This window comes from Meleagris gallopavo, chromosome 5 (assembly GCF_905368555.1).
Source record: "Meleagris gallopavo chromosome 5, MGAL_WU_HG_1.1, whole genome shotgun sequence".
NCBI lineage: Eukaryota > Metazoa > Chordata > Aves > Galliformes > Phasianidae > Meleagris > Meleagris gallopavo.
This window is the reverse complement of record NC_139408.1, coordinates 31,201,785-31,222,330: the sequence shown is the minus strand read 5'-3', so window position 1 is coordinate 31,222,330 and position 20,546 is coordinate 31,201,785. Positions and strand designations below refer to the sequence as shown.

Here is a 20,546-nt window from a genome sequence, read left to right as displayed (position 1 = left end):
TTTGATTTTAAATATAATCAGGCTTCTTGTAATGGAGGAAAAAAAAATAGAGATAAAATTTTCTAACACTTTTCTTTCAGAAAACTCAGAGTAATTAAGTCTTAGAGTTTAGTATTGTCACATCACTCCCTAACATAACTCAGTCATTTAAACATTGTTATTAGACAATAAATGATACCACTATCACATGAATAGCTATGGCTTTAGAAATAGCTTTATTCTCAAGCAGCTGACAAAACTGGTTGGTATATGGTTAACTTACTACTTATAGGAAGTTGTTAAATCTGACCAAAAAGAAAAAAAAGTAACTAACAAATGTTTGAAATAAATTTATGGAATGGGAAATATTTTCCTGGAAATATTTGATTCTCCATTTACTTCATGATATGTCAAAAAAAAAAAAAAAAAAAAGGATGGAAGGGTGGAAAATGGCCATTTCCGTGACCTTGTTTCCCACTCTTAGAGGAAGACAGCTGACAGGTAGATATATGAACAGTTTGTTATTACAGATTCCAGATGTTGTGATTATCTCTGACTCAACTTCTGGGGTTTTATCTGGAATTCCTGTGAAAGGTCAAACAGCATACTTACTCCATGTATTTACCTCAGCGACCTCAGCTTAAAAATACACCCTACAATAGTACACAACTGTTTCCAAAACTGCTACTTGAGTGGTATAAATGATGGCAAGCTCAAGAGCTAGTATGTATAAAAATATGTCTCACAAGCTTACTTGTGTAGATGTTATCATTCTGAATTAATTTATACTTTCTTTCAGTTTTCAGATTTATTTGATATACTGCGTACAATAAATATTTGCTTTTCATTTTCATAACTATAATAAACTATATTAGTTATACATTGTTGTGGAATATAAGGTAATACTACCAGGTGATATTTTTAAAATATCTTGCAAGAATTACCTCATATCTAAGTGATGAGGATAAGTGTTCACAGGTGAATTTCTTCTATATGTTAGCCACTCTATTTACTGTAGAATAAAGTATAACTCGTATATTGTATAATATTTATAAAGTACTCCAAGTTCCTCTGGGAAAAAAAAAGAAAAAAAAAAAAAGAGAGACAACTTCTAAGATATTATCAAAGTCTCTCTAAATCTTGTTGCTTCTCCATCCATTACAAGGATATATTTCCTTGCTTTGCCTTCTTCAAAATTGTACTGATGTCATATTCTTAGTTAATCACCTTTTCTGCATTAGCCCTTTTCCAAAGCTGAGTTATTCTCATCACCAGCTACAATAAATAAATAAATAAATAAATAAATAAATAAATAAATAAATAAATAAATAAGATAGTGATAATAAAATATCATGAGCTTCCTAAACATTGAGAGTCAAATGTAAGTAAGCTTCATTTCTGAATGTATTATACTAGCCTAGAATGAGATGACTATAGCTTCTTTATATCCACTTTCATATCATTTTCTTCCTCCTGTACTTAGCATAGAAGTGAGGAGCATAATTTGGGTTACACAACAAAGCAGCAATGGCAAAGAAGTTGAGGTCCTTGCACCATAAATTGGTGCTTTTCTTCACTGTTTCCTGTTTTCTCAACTGCAAAGTGTTCTCCAAACATGTGAACATATTTGTTTTCCTCCCCCCATTTTTTCCACATGACAGTGCATTGTATTCTCTACAGGAAAATAAATCTAAAAAGCAGAAATTGACTTATTTTTTTTATATACAGTCATATTAATTCCTTAAACTAGAATATTAAGTTGCTTGATTCAGAAGAATGTTGACATTATTTCAATTACTTTCTCTTCCCCTGCAAACCAATAGATTCTAATCCAAATTTCTTACAGAAAATTCATTGCTAGATGCCATGTGAAGTTCACTGTAGTGAATATAGCTCTGGAATATAGAATTCTGGATTATAAGTTGTTTCCTTCTGACACCATATTTCACTGAAGGAGTTAAAGAGCTATAATGTCATGGATGCTGACATAAGTGTTAAAACAAAAAAGAAAAATTAGCCTCTGAAACACATTATATGACATTTAATGGTGAACCTGTGGTATGAAAGGTTAAAGATGTTAAGATCATTGTGATAATAGAAGACTAGAAAACAAAAAAAATAGCCTATGAGCTACAGCTTTTAAACATATAGAAAAATAAATCTCTACCTTGAAAGGTTTAATCTCTAACCCCTTTGCATCTAGCAAGAGGAGATGCTTATTGTTGGACGTTTTGAGTCTCCACTCAGATGTTCAATAGGCCAGTGTGCTAGTATACTAAGGCTGATTCAGAAGTATGTAATCAGTGGCTGTATAAAATTTACTGTTCAATGTAAGGATGGCTGATTCTCTTGGAATATTAGTAACTTCCTTTAAACTTATAAGTTTGTTACATCTGTGGGGAGAAACATTTCCGCCTATTAGTTCATTCTTATGATTTCCCATACCAATTGTATAACTGTATTTCGTCCTATGCAATGGAACAACTGTTGGTTAATTTACATTTTATGCACAATGATCTTAAATACAATGGCCAATATATCACAAATTATTTTTTATCATAGTTATGTCAGATTTCTTTCAATTATTTCATATTAATATGAATCAGTATTCTTCTAATTATGAAAAATTATGAACCCACATGAATTCCAAAGGAAAACAGAGCAATTACCAGGAAAAGTTAAGACTGACTAACTGTCAACGGTTTACGGGCTGGTTCGGCCCGGTTCCGTGACTAGAAGGGCGGAGCGATCCGCGGATCTGCACCCCTGGAAAAGGAAAATAGGGGACCCCGAAATAATTGAAAACAGCGGCAACAATCTGAGGTGAAACAAACTAATTTACTAAATATAGTGTCAGCAGAATATAAAGAGAGAGAGAGAGAGCATGTGTCTGGAAGGTGGATCGGCCTCACCACAACGCTGAGATGAGAAGTGCAGTCCAGTTGAGCCGATGAAGAAGCGCAGGCAGAGAAGCGCAGACAGAGAAGCACAAGCAAAGAAGCACAGGCAAAGAAGAGAACATCAGGTGACCTTGCCAGGAGTTATATCTCCTCGCTGACCACAAAGCCCCCTGGGGAAATGTAGCTCTTCTTCTCCTCCGGACAGGCACCCGGAACTTGAGCATCAGCAGTCAAACCCCCAGTGCATTACATGATGTTATGATGTGGAATACTGATAACGAAAAATCATGAAACCATGACACTAACTAAATGAAAGAAAATAAGACACTATATAAATACTGATAATACAGCATCTTGATAGCCTGAGTTACTGTTCTTCACTCATAAAATCTGTTCTACAGTTTTGTTTCTTCATACATAAACATCTAAAAATCTGTTTATGGAAGAAATAACTCATTGGGCATTATAAAAGCAACTTTTTTCAAAAAATGTCTATAAAGTACATATTTGCATATGTGCATGTTTTCAGGTGAAATATCATTACAGATTCTGAATTAAAAAAAAAAAAAAAAAAAAACCATAACAATCTTTACACAAAATAAGGCCTTCACTTATGTTGAAATATAAGCAAAAGTTGTTAAGTCAAAGCATGAAGCACATGCTTTAAAAAAAAAAAAAAAAAAAAAAAAAAAAAAAAAAACATAAGTACAAATGTAGCTTAAAAAATAGGGTGTTTTCTTGTTATAAATTGTGCCCTCATAGTGTTAAAATGTCAAAATGTCATTGATCTGGAGAGCATGTTGCTACAGATAATATGCAGGTGAAGTAAAAGGCATATCTCATGTCTGCTTAAGCAAAGCAGACTATACAGAAAGAACTACATGGCGCAGGCATGACAGCAAGGAAGTAACCTTAAAGTGCTGAGTTACATGATGAGAATACTGCTGAAGTTTTAAGTCCTATATCTGGCTAGATAGATGCTTTTGCTGGTCACTCTGGGTCTTCTATTTTTGTTTCTTCTTTTAATGCACAACTTGCCAAAAATGTAACAAGAGCTCTGTTCTAGTCAGGAAGAAATTTTAAAATCTTGCTGCACTGGTAAAAAAGTATCTTGCCAAAGGATATATCTTTCATTTTAAAGCCTACACTCTCTATACTCTGTGAGAGAAAAATTGGTCTAATTTCCAGAGAAGATGAATATGAACCATCTTCAGAAAATGAATTATCATCTCCTCCCTCAGACAAAATTAGAGAAATTATTTGATTCTCTGTAAGCTAAATCTAGATCTTTTAACCTACATATGACATCTTCACTTTCTCTTAATATTCTCATATACAGCCTTAAAAATGCAGCAAGTTTTTTGATGTTTCTGAACATCATTATGTATTATGAGTATGTAGTATTTTGTACTTATTCTATGTACCATAGCTTCTCTGGGCAACCTATTCTAGAGCTTATGAGTAAATAATTTCTTCATAAGACCTAAACTAAATCATCTCTCTTTCATTTTAAAAATGTTCTGCCTTGTCTATCACCTTCAGACCATGTAAAAAGTACCAAAAGACTGCATCAATGTCCCCAGAATGTTATCTTTCCAGATTAAACAGGCCCCACTTCCTCAGCCTTTCTTCATAGAATAGGTGCTTCATCCTGCTGATCATCCTCGTGACCCTCCTCTGGAACCTCTCCAACAGTTCTTGCTACATCATTCTTGTGCTGGGGACCCCAGGCTGGGACATAGTACTCCAGATGGAGCTTCACGAGAGCAGAGGAGAACAATCAATTCCCTATCCCTGCTGGCAACCTCTCTTTTAGTGCAGCCCTGAATGCTGTTGCCTTTCTAGGCTGCAAATACACACTGCTGGCTCTTGTAAGACTTTCATCCATGAGAACCCTTAAGTCCTTCTCTGCAGGGCTGCTCTGAATGAGTTTTTCCGTCAGTCTGTACAGATAACTGGAATTGCCCCAACCCAAAAGCAATACCTTCTAATTGGACTTTTTCAACCTCAGTAGCTTCACATGAGTTCATTTTCAAGCTTGCCATTTGGATGGCATCCCTCCCTTCTGTGTATCAGCTGCACCATATAGCTTAGTGTCTTTGCGTCTTTTCTGAGGGTGCATTCAGTCCCACTATCCAAGTAATCTATAAAGATGTTGAAGGACCCCTAGAGAATATCACTTGTCAAAGACCTTTACCTGGACATAGGGCCATTGACCATGACCCTCTGTGACCATCCAGCCAATTATTTATTTACTGAATAGTCCACTTTTTATATCCATCTTTCCAATTTAGAGATTAGAATGTGAAGTTGGACGAAATAAAAAGCATTGCAAAAGTTCAGGGAGACAACATCCGTTGCTCTTCTTTTGTCCACTGATGCTGTTGCTCCATTACAGAAGACCACCAGATTGGTCAGGCACCATCTACCCTTGGTGAAGCCATGCTGGCTGTTTCAGATAATCTCCTTGTCTTGCATGTACCTCTGGAAGGATTTGCCATGATCTTCCATGGCACAGAGATGATACTCTTGGTCTGTAATTCCCAGGTCTTCCTTCCTATCTTTCTAAAAAATGGGAGCGATGTTTCCCTTTTTCCAATCACTATCACTTCACCTGATAGTTATGACTTTTTGAATAAGACAAAGAAAGGCTTGGCAACTACATGAACCAGTTCCTTCAGAACCATAGGATCCACGTCTGGCCCTATAGAAGAAAACCTGCCCTAAATAATTAAATCTGGGGGAGCCAAATAATTTTGAGATTTTTCCCCACAAGGGAAACTCTCCCAGTGAAGGGTTTCAAGTGGTTTCTCCCTCTGACCACTGATTCTTAATGTAAAACTACATAATCAAGCCAATTGGAGTCTCCAGCAGAAAAAAAGTAAAGTAGCCAAAACAGACAACTTTCTCTGGCTAAAAATATGACTAGTTTTTTTGTCCAAAATTGTCCTTCTCCTACAGTAGTTTAATCTCAGCCTTTCCTGACATCCATAACAGTTACACTTTTCCTTATTTCCACATCTTTCAAGTCCTGCAAACAGAGATGCAGGGGCAATTTGGAGGAGAAGAAAGGATATGTGCTGCCACAGGGCTGCTTCCCAGTGACTGCTTCCCAGTATCTCTCTCAAAAGATATTCACAGTACTGTGAAGTGCTAACAGGGTCACCATAGCCATATTAGACCTAACCCAGCAGTTTACGTACTAAACCCTCGCTCCTTGCTTTCAGCTAGAAATTATGGAACTAATGCAACATTTGCTGCCATCACATTGTTCACACTACTGTTTTATGTTATGCCTCATCATTCACCCTGTTGATTCAGATTATAAACTCTCTAGAGCTGGGACCATCTGGTATTCACTGTTTATAAAGAGCCTAGCACAATAAGGTCTTGTTCTGGGTTGACATGCACAATCATAACAAAAACAACCAATAATAAATAAATAGTTTTATCTCACCAGTTGATACTTTTTTACTCTTATTACTCCCAGTGGACGTTTTGCTGTAGTGCAAATATTCAAAACAAAAGGGAAAATGAAATTACAATGGCATCTTTAGATATGAGGAACAAATTCAGATTACTCTTAAATCTAGCCACCTTTTATCCTATCCACTCTGCTATTTCATTGTGTTTATGCAGTAAATAAAAGGTTTCATATATAGCCTGGTCCAAATCAGAGATGAGTTTATTTCATCTTTTTTGTTTGCAGATCTGGAGACCTACCCAAAACACATACAACGAACACCAAAAAATACAGTGATAAAAGAAATTAATAATAGCATATGGAAAGACAATAATATAATTTTGTTAATTACTCACAGCTTGGAGCACATTTTTTTCAGTGCAGGGGACTAGAGCATGCATTTAATCCCCATCATTAACCCTATTTTATTCTGTCTTAATTTTTATAACACCAATAGCAAAGTTCATTAATCTCCATTCTGTTTAACATCTAATCAGACATGTTAGTTAAATAAGTATCATACAAAACATTAAATATCATTTTGTTTAACTTGATTTCCTCTCAGTAGGGCAATCTTTCCTAATGTTATATTAACATCACTTTACTCAACAAGTGTCAAATATGAGTGGTGAAAAGTAAAAAGATTTGTTGTGACATATAGTCTTTAATCAAATCTACTTGATCTTTATGTCTTTATTTGTGAAACCTTTTCTTAGGCAATTTTTCTCTTAAATTTGGTATTGAATATGTTTGATATATCTTGTTTTTGAAGATTTTGAAGCAATATTTTGAGGGATCATTTCTAAAGATTTACAAATAGTAAAATGAGGCTATAGTAGTAAACAAGAGAAGAATCTGTTGAACTTGGCTACTGAAATATGTTCATTTATTAAGTTATAATGGTGATATTCAATAAGATTTTGCTTTTTTAGGTAAGAAACTATAACAAGAGTATAGGAAGATGTAAGGTAAGGAATTTAATTACGTAATGTTTTGGAGGTTACCTACAAAATTATACTAAAAAACATTAGAACGTTTCTCAAGATTTCTGATGAAAGCAGTGGACTCTAAGTCTTTCCACATATTTTTTTTAATTTATGTAAAAGTTTTGCAAGATAGATCTGTTAGAGTGATGTCATGTACAGATCAATAATCACTTGATTAAAAAGAGAGAATCTGTGAAACTTGTACATTTAATAAAAGGCTTATGGGATATTACTTATTTAGAAATGAATAGGAATACATAACCATTCATCATCTTAAGGCCACAGAGAGTTCCCATATGCTCAGATCTTTGGAAACATGCTGATGTTAAAATTCTACTTGATTTCTGATGAAAACCTTTCACATTCCCTCTCTACTTTAAATTAAATATATTGATTTTCCATACTCCTTTAGGACTCCCATAGTACTTATTCTATATTTGATACCACCAGTTCTCTTCAATACAAATTGAACATTCAGAAGGTTAAAATACTGTTTTAAGTTGATATCATTAATGAAACTAAATTCAGCCTAAGTTTGAAATACTTCCACTTCAACTCATAAGCATATTCTGAACAATTTAAAATATGATTTTTGAGTAGGAAGGAAAAGATTTTTTTATCATATCAATGCACTACCCTAATAAAATTTCATCAAATATCCTACTTATAAATGCGTCACAAAAATTTAAACTGCTACAGAACATAAGAGAAAGAAGATAGAAAAACTACCTTTTTAACTCAGAGATATTTATTTCAAACTGTAAATCAGAAGTGCCATTCAGTGGCTACTGTAGAAAGACATTATGTTCAAGCTGATACAATTATGCCGTTACATTATTTTAAAAATATCTCTACTGCACCTCATTGTTTCAAAGGTTTTTCCATTCTTATCTTCACTGAACATCTGAAAACATACTTTCTTCAAAATCAGTGTTAAAATTAGATTTTAGAAGAAGATCATTACTAAATGATTTCTTTAGCAAGAATGAGGAATTAGCACTTTGAGCATATATCTAAAAACTGAAAGTTTCATGTAATGTCTATTTTTACTTAACTCCCCATGTTTTATGTGATGTTATGATGTGGAATACTGATAACAAAAAATCATAAAACCATGACAAATGTGTTGCCCAACCATAGATCTCCCTTTTTTCTTGAAAAAAATCAATATTCTATCATTTTTCCACTACGTTATCTATCATACAACTTATCTGCATATAAGGAGAAAACCAACTTAAAAGTAATCAAATATTTTTTGTTTTACTATATTGAGCCAAATTTAAGCCTTCTCACCTGAATAGGAAAGATTCTAAAGGATCTTAGTTACCTCAGAAGAAAAAGAATTGCATGTAAATCCCAGGAGATAACTTTTTGTACAGCCATCCATTTTATGCTGACAATTCTCCACTCTCCCACTGAACCCCATATATCTATTCCGCATGAAAATCAAACTACAGTAAAGCCAAAGGATAGTTGTGTACCCTGGTTCTTCCTTTTGTTAAAGCAATGAAAGTTCTAATTTTCACTTTCAAGAAGATAGTGTTTCTTGAGGGTTTTTACTTTGTAAACAGATTGTCAGTAAAGAATAAATAATATTTATATTACATACTAAGCTACATGTAAAGAAAATATTCAACTCATGTATTTTTAGGAAAAAAATGCAGGACCAGGAGTTTATGCCAAATATGATGAGCAAAGAGAATATAAATCTCAAAAATCTTGCCATAAGAATCTAAATATTAAACCAGCATTATGGCTTTAGGTTTTGGGTTGGAATTTTATTCTGGGGGATTTGTTGATGATTCAGCATTCTTCTGTGAAGCAATGCTCCCTCACCCTTGCATTATAAGAGATTATCAACACCTGTCTGATTGAAGAGTAGTTTGTAATGGTTTGTTTATACTGTATTTCAAAGAAAAAGAAAAGGATTAAGAGCAGGGTCTGATTTAATAAAACCCCAATCTCTATCCATCAACATTACTCACTATTAACAAGATAAACTAGGCAACAGAGCTTTCACAATTGATATCATTTAATTAATCTCTTTCTCTTGTAAAAAAATCTGTTGCAGGATTTTTTCTGAAAGGAAGAACTTATGAATAGAGCTAAATTCCAACTACTCCTTAGGCTACAGTGCTGTCAAAGCCAGAGAATGGAATGTAGGTATTACAGAAAATAATTCTGATCAAAAAAGAAGAAAAAGTATGATGTAAAACATATTTTAGAAATAAGCATATAAACATTTTATATACCACATTTTATAACAATATGATTTATAACAGAATGAGTGATCGCCAGTACTGAGAATCACACTTTAAAAAATCACTTGTAAATAAAATTATGTGATGTATCCAGAGAAAAGAGATAAGTAAGCACAAAGGAAATGTATTCAGATAGTTATCTGCATGAACCAGTACTCATTATTTAATGAGTGGGGATACATTTGTCTACACTTGCAAGTAATAAGTGTTTTTGGTCTTATCCTGGGGAGTATCAGTGTTTGGATCAGCTTTCTCAAGGATAAAAAGACAGTGAACTGAGTATGCCTATATGTTAAATGCAGTTTGCTTTGTTTAAACATAACCATCTGTCCTGGAATGGAGATGCACACCTGGCACTTCACCTATTGTTTTAATTGGAATTATAAGGTTATATAGACAGCCAGTTTCTCAAGAGTCAGACTTAACATGCAGTTCAAACCCAAACCGAAATATGATACTCTCTATAGAAGATAATGCACAAAAATTTACTACTGAACAGCACTTCATCACAATCCCATTTGTTCAGATGCTGTAAGAAAAACAATTTTGATACTATGTGTAACAATCACCAAAATTATTTTATACTAGCTGAGAAGTCCAGTTTGTCATTAAATGTGCTTCTCTTCTTTGTATATCTACACAGTTCCGTTTAATAAGCCATATTTGATGTAAAGAATATTTGCTTCTGCCTCCTCATTTCCGTTCATTTATCCATATGTATACTTAATACATTCAACAACTCTTTACAACCTGGTGCAATTGTATTGCCTACCTAGTCTGAAAGCTATAGTCATCGTTTCCAAAATAATGGCAAATGGAAGGCAAGCAATACCTCTTCATGATCTGCCTATGATAGAAAAAAAACATAGTGAAAATAAAACCATGTGCATAAATTAACATACAAGATTCAGGAGTCACACAGAATCTATGCTTCATGTTAATTTGAATGGGTGCTTGTTTCATATTCATCATCAAATTTAGAAAAATAATGTATTCATAGTGAAAAATAAAAGAGTTTGTGGAAGTTAGTGATAGCGGGAAAAATAAAAAGGCTTCTTTGATAAATGACTGCACACTTGCTGAGGAGAGAAAAACGCTGAAAGCAAATGGACACAAGCTGGGGAGTCACAGTGATGCAGTAAATATCAGCAGCTACTTAACTGGTAGCAAAGGCATGAGTAGAGTTTTAGGGTTTATTATTAGCACAATTATTACTATTATTGCTATAATTATAGTTCAATAAGAGAATATAAGTGATAGAAACAAATTATACATTCCAAGCTTATGGAAATATTATAAATATACTGTCTATTTACACAGTCGAAATGCAACAATTCTTGGATTATAATTTCTCTTTAGTCTGTGCGACATCATAAGTACGTAATAACTATTTTCAATGTGACACATTATTTTATTTGCCTACCCTAATTAAATTTCTTTACTTGGTTACTTGAATATTTGGCCTGAACAAGCCATAAATGCTGAGGCTTCTTTTCTTTGAGAGTGGTCAATCCTTTTCCATGTATTTCACTAAGAACAACCTCTTGTGCTTACCATAAGAAAGGATCACTTTCCAAAGCCCAATATTATTCATTTTTTTCAAAAGCGTAGGTAAATTTATGAATCTGTTTATAATCTGGTCTCTACTACTGTACATTCTTTAAATCTTAATTTAATGTACAAAAGTATGTTTTGACATTCATTCTCTTCACAACAGATATTTTTGATACATAATACCAGTCCTGCAGATCAACTTGTTTTCCATCTCTGCCCTTTAGAAAAGAAAGCATAGTGCATAGTATCATCTTAAGTGAAATCTTGCTATTTTTATATTATCTAATGGATATTGTACATATATATAGATAGATATCTACAGAGTAAAATAGGAAGTTCATTGTCTTTTTTTTTTTTTTTTTTTGTCTATGGAAGTTTACTATATTTGCTACATCCTTTGTTTGGCCTATATTTTTGCTTATGTACAAAAGTTTTCTTTGTGTTTCCTACCATCTGCTTCATCATAGCTGTATTCCTAACTTGAGCAGACCGTATTTAGCTATGATGCCTCTTATAGTACTGACGTTTTGTAGAAATTCATAAGATTAGAAAATTATAGATGACTTGAGTTAGAAAATGAAAACTCTCTTCATGAAAATCCTTTGGACAGATTAATAACGGTCTAACATCTAGACATCAGAGCAAAATCCTAGAAATCGTACGGTGTTACCTCAAACTTCTCCATAAAGAATCTAAACTAATTATATGTAGATTGCCCAAAAAATGTGAACAGAAATTGAGATCTAATTCATCATTATATCCAGAGTTGAGATCTAACACATTATTATATCCAAAGGCAAAGTTTAACAGCACTTAATAAGACATTAAAAAGGAAAGGAAAGAAAAGGAAGATGAGGCAGATTAATAGTTCTCTGTTCTTGGTACGAAACACAAATACCTTAGTCATGAAGCAGATAGTAAATACAGTTTATTAGAGAAGTATTAAGATGTAAGTATGTAACTTCAACATCTTGAAATTATGAAAGAATGTTCTTAGCACTATCGCTGTCAAACATCTTTTGCCTTAATCCTTAAAGATAGGTGATTATTTCATACATGAGAAAAAGATATTTTACCACTTAGTATACCCCTCCTTATTTGCATTTCATCATTCTGCTCCTGAAATAATGTTCAAGCAACATTCAATTAACAGTAATTCTAAGGGAGTTCTTTCAAATCTTGGACAAAGCCTATAAATAGATACAAATAACACAAAAAACCCTGTTTCTTTTACACTGAATTGCTATAGATAAAGACCTAAACAGTACACGTGCAAGTAATTTCAGTATGTTATACTTGTAGATCTTTATAGATGCTCCCTTTGGGCACAATCCAGCAAAGATTTGCGCATATGCTCAAGTTTATGCATTCTGAGTAGTCCCAAGGCTTTTGTTTGTACTGTTTCTACAAACGCCACAATTATTCTCATTCATGTAATACCTTTAAGGAAAAAAAATGAAAGGAAGGAAAGAAGAAACTCACAGAGTCTTGGTCTGAAATGCACACACTAATCTGAAACTTCTGACAGTCAGTTACTTAAATTATTATAATTTATTGTTGTTTGAAAAAAAAAACAAGGAATTGTCCATCTCTAATTATAAGAAGAGCAAACAGACTTGATTTTGATTAATTTTCTGGGTCTTATTTGAACTAATTGAATTAATTACTGTGTTAACAGTTTTATGAGAAGAGACTTTGTGTGAGATTTCTAGTGGCCCATCCTTTCATTGCAGCCAGTGTAAGTACAATAGTGCAAGATCAGCCTTTTTAATTTTACCTTGGCCATTGACTCAGAGAACTAAGTAGAAACAGGAAGTGCAGAGGAGCAAGAAAATAGGAAATATTTTTTGAACCTTTTGACAAGTTCACTTCTCTTTTGGTTTGAATTCTGGCCAATAGTTCAGATCATCTCTTATTATAGCCAAATCTGGAGGCCAAACTTCTGGTGGTTTTGTTCAACCTTTGCCCTTTTTTCCTGTCTCAAGGTCTCCAATTCATATACTACCTGTGAATTTATTTTGACAGCTGTATTTTTTCAACAGGAATACTTCACATATGTGGTAATTTCAGGGTATGCAGCTCCCTCTATTACATGAGTAGCTCTCCCATTATGTACAGTTATGCTAGTACAGACTACATATAGGAAACACTCTGATGCCTTAACTCTTCACTTTATTCCTCTTTCAATTATACACAGCACACAAGTTCATCAGTATAGAAACAAACTGAAGAAAATCAGTTTACCTATTTGTTTTTGTATACTCCTTAAACTTTTAATATATTGCTTTCAATGCATCTAGAATTCACAGAAAGGAGGTGAAAAAAAATAGGCTTTTCCTTATGGAAATCTCTTCCAAAGGTTTTTAGATAGTTTTTGGTGTAAAATGAAAAAAAAAAAAAAAAAGTTATTGCAAAAGTGGTGGGAAGTGAGCAGGGATTTTAATTCACTTTCATGTTTTTTTCCCACTAAGTTCAATCTAAGGTGAAACATCGTGTTGATGTCAAATTTTGCTTCAAGCAAAACAATAGAGGAGCTCTAAAATTAATGTAGGTGTCCAGTCAGAGGCCTTATACAGCCATTAACAGCAGTGCCAGCTTGAGATAATGCATTATAAGCATGAAAAATTTATCAGTAATTGCCGTGTTCTGATCTCTCTCCTTTTTTTCTTACTTCGTTGTCTACAGAATGTGCTGTACATTCCCAAACTGGTCTTTCTGCTAGTTTACCCCACAGAAATGCACTGGATCTGGATCATTATGACTAATGAAATTGCTGAGAAGTGATTTTTTTTTTGTCAAAATATAATACCACTCTAGAACTTTCACCACACATTATGATTGTGAAACAAGGGCTTACAGTTGCCCGAGGCATAACTTTGATTCAGTTTATCTCCATCTTTAGCCACCCAGTTCAATGCACTATTGAAAGATGAGATGAATACTGAAATTCAGTGCTAAAAGATAAATATCATTTTATAGCTCTATATTATAAAATTATGCTACACTTTTTGTTATCATCTGTTGGCTTGACAAAAAAAAAAAGTCTCTGAGGCTTTTTATAACAAAACAAATAATGTAACAGTAGCCTTCAAAGGACAAAATTTTCTTATCCATGAGCTTTCAGCTCTTAGATATTTCACATACAGTTTTCACAGAAGAAACACCTGAGGTGTAACAGTGCTTCATGTAATGAAACTTTTCATAAGAGCAAGAAAAATATAACTCTTTTATTCTGAACACAGGCATATATGAAAGCACATTTCACATCAATAACTTCACCTCTCATCAGCACTTAGAAGATTAAATACAGATACAATTTGGCTTCCCTGAATGCATTGTTAGAATGATCATTTCATGTAATCTCACAGTAAGTTTTCAATAAATTTAAGATTAACTATTATTTTCTCATCTATAAATAAAATATAATCATCTTAAAAATCAATGAAGGGAAAACTATCAGATCCATTAACCTGACTAAGAATTCCTTCAGGCCAAGAATATGAACCATGGTGCACTGGATCTTTCATTTTATTGAGCTATATCCTCTTGTATGGCTACCAGCAGGGAAAAAAATTAAATCTAAACTAACGGTTTTTGTTCTGGAAACTAGGGAAATAGGGACTGAATATTCTTTTACGCCTGGGGTTAATTTTTTTCACCTTAATTTGCAACAAAAAATACATACTGCCTCTGGAAGAAAGCAGCTTTGTTATCATCTCTGTACTTTTTTCACTTCTAAATCCTTTGCTTTCTGAAGTCACCTCCATAACCTTGCAACACTATGAACGTGTTTACTTGTCTTTGCTGACTGTCAACCAATACCATCTGCTCTTTGGATCCCTAAAAATAGTAACATATATATGGGTCAGAACTGCAGTCTCTAGATAACCACGTAGGAGATTCAGGTGATTAATTTTCCCACAGCTTTTATCTTACCCAGGAGTAGATTTTTCCTGTCCCTTTCCCTAGAGAATGTTCCTCATAAAACATGAAATTAACAAAATTGCAATCTTACAAAAAAGTAGTATTTCATAGGCAACCCATGTCAACTAACAGAAGGGGTTGTTAGTTAGCTGCCTTGTTTGAACTTCATCCAAAAGCCTTTCTACTCTCATAAACAGGAATGGTTCAAGCCATGAAATTATGAATCTAGGACAAACCAACAGTGTTCTCTTTTCTCTAAAAGAAAAGAAAAATAAATTACCTTTTTCCTTCAGTACCTCTTGGCCAGTACTTGTTATTTCCCTTAAATACCACTCTGGCTTTGTGTCATATGGGATTCTACTTATACTTACTCTTTTGACCCACACAGTCAAGCTTCCTCATTCTAAACCATGAAGGATAGTTTGACAAGTCAGTTGACAAGATATCATATGCTAATATCATTTGTCACAGCGATCTATGAAAACTGAAATTCCACAGAAATCACAAAGGTTAAAAAGGCTATCAAAATTATCTGAGAAAGCATTGACTTCAGCTTTGATTCAGCATGTGTAAAGTATGTATATACAAAGTGTGAAAGTCCCACACATATATATATATGTTTAAAGAGGCCCAGCTGCACAGAATGGTTACCATTAGCATAATATAGAAAATATGCCTTACTTTAATCTGTTCTAAACATTCTATGTGTTATGTAGGTCATACTTCAACAGATTAAATTAATTGTTTTATTATTAGTTTGTAACTATAATCTCCAATTATTTCCAAATATATTTTTTCACAATAAAGAAGAACGCATTTACAAGTAGAACTGAACAACACAAAGAAAAGTTAAAAATGTCCAATAATTCTTATTGCCAGGACTTGTTTTTCTCAAATTATTCAGCTTGTACAAAGCACAGCCTCCATGTACTGAATCTTTGACAGTCAGAAGTCTCAAAATAAGCATTCAAAAATTGAGTATAAACATTAAATGGAGGGTAGTCATACAAGCAAACAAACACAAAATACACTGTTAGAGATCTGTTTTCAACTGATTTGTTAAAACGTCCATTCAGTATTGGTAAGTATTAAAGTCAGGATTAAACTCAGAATTTAACTTTATGTCTCTATAGCAGCATCAAATTGCCTTAACAGAAACTGCCTTTTTATTTATCTTGAGGTATCTTGACTCAATAATTACAGGCTTTTCTACTTAAGAACAGGTGAATCAAGGGTCCTACAAACAATTGTTTGTAGCCCTATTTCTTTCACACATCAGATCCATTCTAGGCATTGAAGAGGAAAGATTTCATGGAATAATAGTGCAAGCCGTAATTAAAGATATGTAACAGGACTTAATTGAAGCTTACTTATGCAATCTAATCTGTCATTTCTTAACTTCTGGGTGCATTAAATTGCAGTCTTGGTTCTGTCATTTAACCCCTTCATATATAATTTACCACTATTTTTAAAAAAGTCATTAATAGAGTTGAAATCTTTAGAATTGCCATACACATCAGCTAACAGAACAGCAGAATGTAATGATAGGTTAACATCTCTCAAACAAAACAGCAGGCTATGGAAGTGACTTTGAGAGTTATCTACTTAAAAGAGAAAAATGTTATGACTAAGGAGCACTGAGTTCCATTCCCCATGACAAAATGCTCCAATGGAGTAGCTGTCAACCATTGATACATGCATCACTGGTGATCTACCCAGGCTCTGAATAAACCCCAAAAATTTGAGAAATATTTTTATATAATGGACACACATATTGACATATGGAAGTAAATCTACAAGAATAGAAACATATAAAAATTATAAAAATAAAATGAACATGTTTTCAACTACGCTATATGAGAGAATGTAAGTATCTGATTAGTAGATCAGTAATTTAACTTCTTGAGCATAGCTGTGAGATTTACTGAAAAATATTATAGATCTCTTCTTTACTGTTAGCTGAAATACACTGGATGATTTCTTACCTAATTAAAGTTTGCTTTTTTCTTGCCAACACTGGGAATCTGTGAGAGAGAAAAGGAGGTTGAGCAATTTGCAGGTATGTGTGATTTGTGTCCATAGTACAGGGCTTCTTTCATCTTAAATTTTGATCTGTTTATGAATTCCTTCAGTACACTGTCTCCTAGGACACTTGATCTACTAGAAAAAATCAAACTATCGTTCACCAAACAGCAGTTTGCTCTGTATCAAATATATATATTTGATATATAAACTGATGTATATAAACTGTTTATTTAAGCACTTAAGTATATCAGATACAAAAAATAATACTCTTATTTGTGTAGTTTGTTTATTTTCCTCTGGGTCAGAAAGTTCTATATAATAGAAATATTCACCCCACAACACAAATACACCAACGCACCAATGCACTGTCAACCTAGTTCATTCAAATCAGTTATCAAAATTCTTCTGGATTCATACTGACACGACTGAAAGCAGATGTTGCACTTTGTCCAGAGGATCACATCCATTTCATTCTTTACTCATTAAATTGGTTATTCATCAACCATTTGATAAACATGATCTTGGTGCCTGTCTATGCCATTCAAGGTTCTCAAGGTTAGTATTATTGTTTGTATCTTATCCTTAATGTTTTCCTCCTGCTGTAACAGGTCTATATTATTTAGTGTGTGCTCTAAATCTGATAAAGCAGCACTGCTGTACTGAGTCAACATTTTGGTTTTGTTGGGCTTTTTTTTTTAAGGAAATCATGAGCATTTTAAAGCATTCAATATATTTATTTACCCAGAAAAATTTATCTAGAAATAGATGGTTCATAGTGGCATCTTGGTTTTTTTCCATGATACCAATTGAGTTGAGTGTGGCAGCAGGACTTCCAGATTAGAAAGTCTAAATAAAGATCCTCTTTGAATTTATCTTTAACCATTGGTCATAGGATTCTCTTTCTCACAAGTGCTTAACTGGTTGTTTCCGGCATGTCACTTTTTGTTCTCTTTCTCAGCTGATCTTTCCCTGCCCTACCCTTGCCCCTCCCTTTCTCCTCCCTTACCCTTACCCTTCCTTTTCCCCTTCCCCTTCCTCTCCCACCTCCTCCATTTCCCCTATCCTCTATCCCCTTCCCCTCTCCCCTTCTTTCCCCCTTTTCTATTTCTTTCCTTTCCTTTTCCTTTTTCCTGGAGAACGGCTAATGAAAGGAAATTGAAGAAATGTTCTCTCTGAATTTCAAATTACGCCTACTGAACAAAAGTATTTCTTTAAATAGTATCATAAACTAAAATAAACCCCAGTCACCTAGCAGCATACTTCACAATTCATAGTTGTTTGGAAATATCTATATAATTACCTTCTTTCACACAGATTCAGACGGTCTATATTTAAAATATGCTTTCTCAAGAAGGTCCTGACCTTTCAATTGAATTTCTACAGTAGAAAAAGACTAGTGAAAACTGAGATGGGAAACAGGGAACCAACAATAAAATTTATCCAATTCTATTTTTATTTCTTCCAAATGTTTATAATATTTGTTCTCAATTTAGCATTCCACATCTGAAAACAAGATTAATTCCTAGCAAGACTAAGGTAAATTGGATACTTAAATTGTCATACTTATTTATACTTAAGTAGTATTAAATTTAATTTTTTTTCACTATTAAAATTAGAATCAGTAGAATAAATTTGCCTTATATTCTTACGTTCTGTCCAATAAACTCTGTCTTTACTGACAAAAACATACCAAGATTTAGCAAGCCATTTTTAATGTGGTTCTAACGGGAGCTACATTCAAAGACACTCAAAAAAGCATCAGTTTATGAAAATATGATTGATATAGTCCTTTATGGCTTAAGAGAACAATATTGAAATACTGTTATGCAAAATTCCTTTTCTTACCCCTATAGCTTCACAGAGAAGGTACAGGGAAAGATGTGATTAGATGTAGAACAGTATCTCACTGAGCCAGAAAAATTAACTTTGAACAAGACTGCATACAAATATTTCTTCTCCTTTGGCATGTAAATGCACGTGTTTGCAGGCATGTACACTGTCCTGTCTGATGCTAATATAGTGTAAAACCTCATAGGTAATGACAAGGTTCAGTTAACATTCCACAGTTAAATATTCCATAATCAAGAAAATATACAAAAAGGGAAGAGTAGGAAAAAGTTCAAAATGTCATTTCAATGAGATTTTAGTGGATATGTAGGATGAAACTTACACTGGACTGTGAGAAAATTTAAAGTTTCTTGTGTCTTCAGAAGATGAGAAAAAGTAAGAATTCATCTGATTTTTTTTTTACAAACACTTATGCAGAAAGAGACCATGAGTCTGAACATATACATGGATGTATGAAGTGGTAACTGCACTCCTAGATAAATGAATGATGGAAACTGCTCAAATGTTTGAAAGTGAATGCAACATCTTAATTTACAATAACAAATCTGTCTGAAAATAAATTAATACATAAAACTGGCCACATAAGACAACAAAAATAGCATTTCTCTATTCAAAATGTAATCCTGATAAACAGAAAATATTTTTTACTAGTTGTTTTGGCAATAACATTTTTCTATTAAAAATTGAAAAACTTTCCAGCAGCTACATTTTATAATGGACTGTAAATCTTTTAATATTCAGAAGTGTGCCATGAGTATAATGAATATTCTCAAATTTTGAGAAGTATGAGTATCACCAAGACAGAAGACCTATTTTTTTTTTTTTTATGACAACAAATCTTTAAGGAAAGAGCAATTGGATCTGTGAGCTTGTTAGAAACTCAGCTTCAGCCAAGATTAAGAGAGTGATATAAAATTATCAATCTGTCATTTAAATCATTGCCAGACTTGCAATAAAGCCAAATACATATTAACATGAAAAAATAATTATCTAACCATTGAGAAAATATCTTCCTCATAAATCAGAAAATAAAAATCAGATATTTAAAAAATCATGATTCTTCCACCTGAAGATACATATATATTGCCAATAATCATTAAACTAATAAAGAAGCCAAATATCAGGGGGTCTATTACAATAGCATGTCTCAACACATATACATATATCTATATATACATTACATACATATACATAGACATATACATGTGCATAAACACGTATAAAATATTTAAAACATATTGCTAGCTACAGTTTTTTTTATAGTTTTCTATAGTTGTATTTTGTTCCTTAATTTTTAATTTAACCAACACTATAGCATATATTGGGCTAACAGAAATGATTGATCAATTTGAAACTTCTTTTGACGTCTGCTTCAAATATAAAGATTTTCTTAAGAAAATTTAAAATACTAAACGCACTAATTGTTACAAACCCACTCTGAATTCAGTACATCAAAAATACCTCACCTCTATTGCTTGAAGCAAAAAGATCTAAAACCAGAAAATATTACTGGAATTTCTACAGAAACTTCTGCAAATCTATTCTTAAATCTTTATTACTCACAATAGCAGTTGAGAAAATAGAAGGAGAACAATTTATATTACTG

General features: G+C 33.1%; 1 long non-coding RNA gene across 4 annotated transcripts in view; it reads right to left on the bottom strand.

Annotated features, from left to right (window-relative positions):
- LOC116216674 (uncharacterized) overlaps window positions 1-20,546 on the bottom strand; it is a 98,082-nt gene that overhangs the window by 15,134 nt on the left and 62,402 nt on the right. For 2 of the 4 annotated variants that reach the window (XR_014883602.1, XR_014883599.1), the window contains exons 5-6: window positions 17,053-17,091; window positions 10,362-10,436 (exon numbers count right to left, since the gene is read on the bottom strand). The exons of 1 other annotated variant lie outside the window; for it this stretch is intronic. This is a non-coding gene — a long non-coding RNA (uncharacterized LOC116216674). The remainder of the gene's footprint in view (window positions 1-10,361; window positions 10,437-17,052; window positions 17,092-20,546) is intronic. One more of the 4 variants, XR_014883600.1, reaches the window with a different exon arrangement.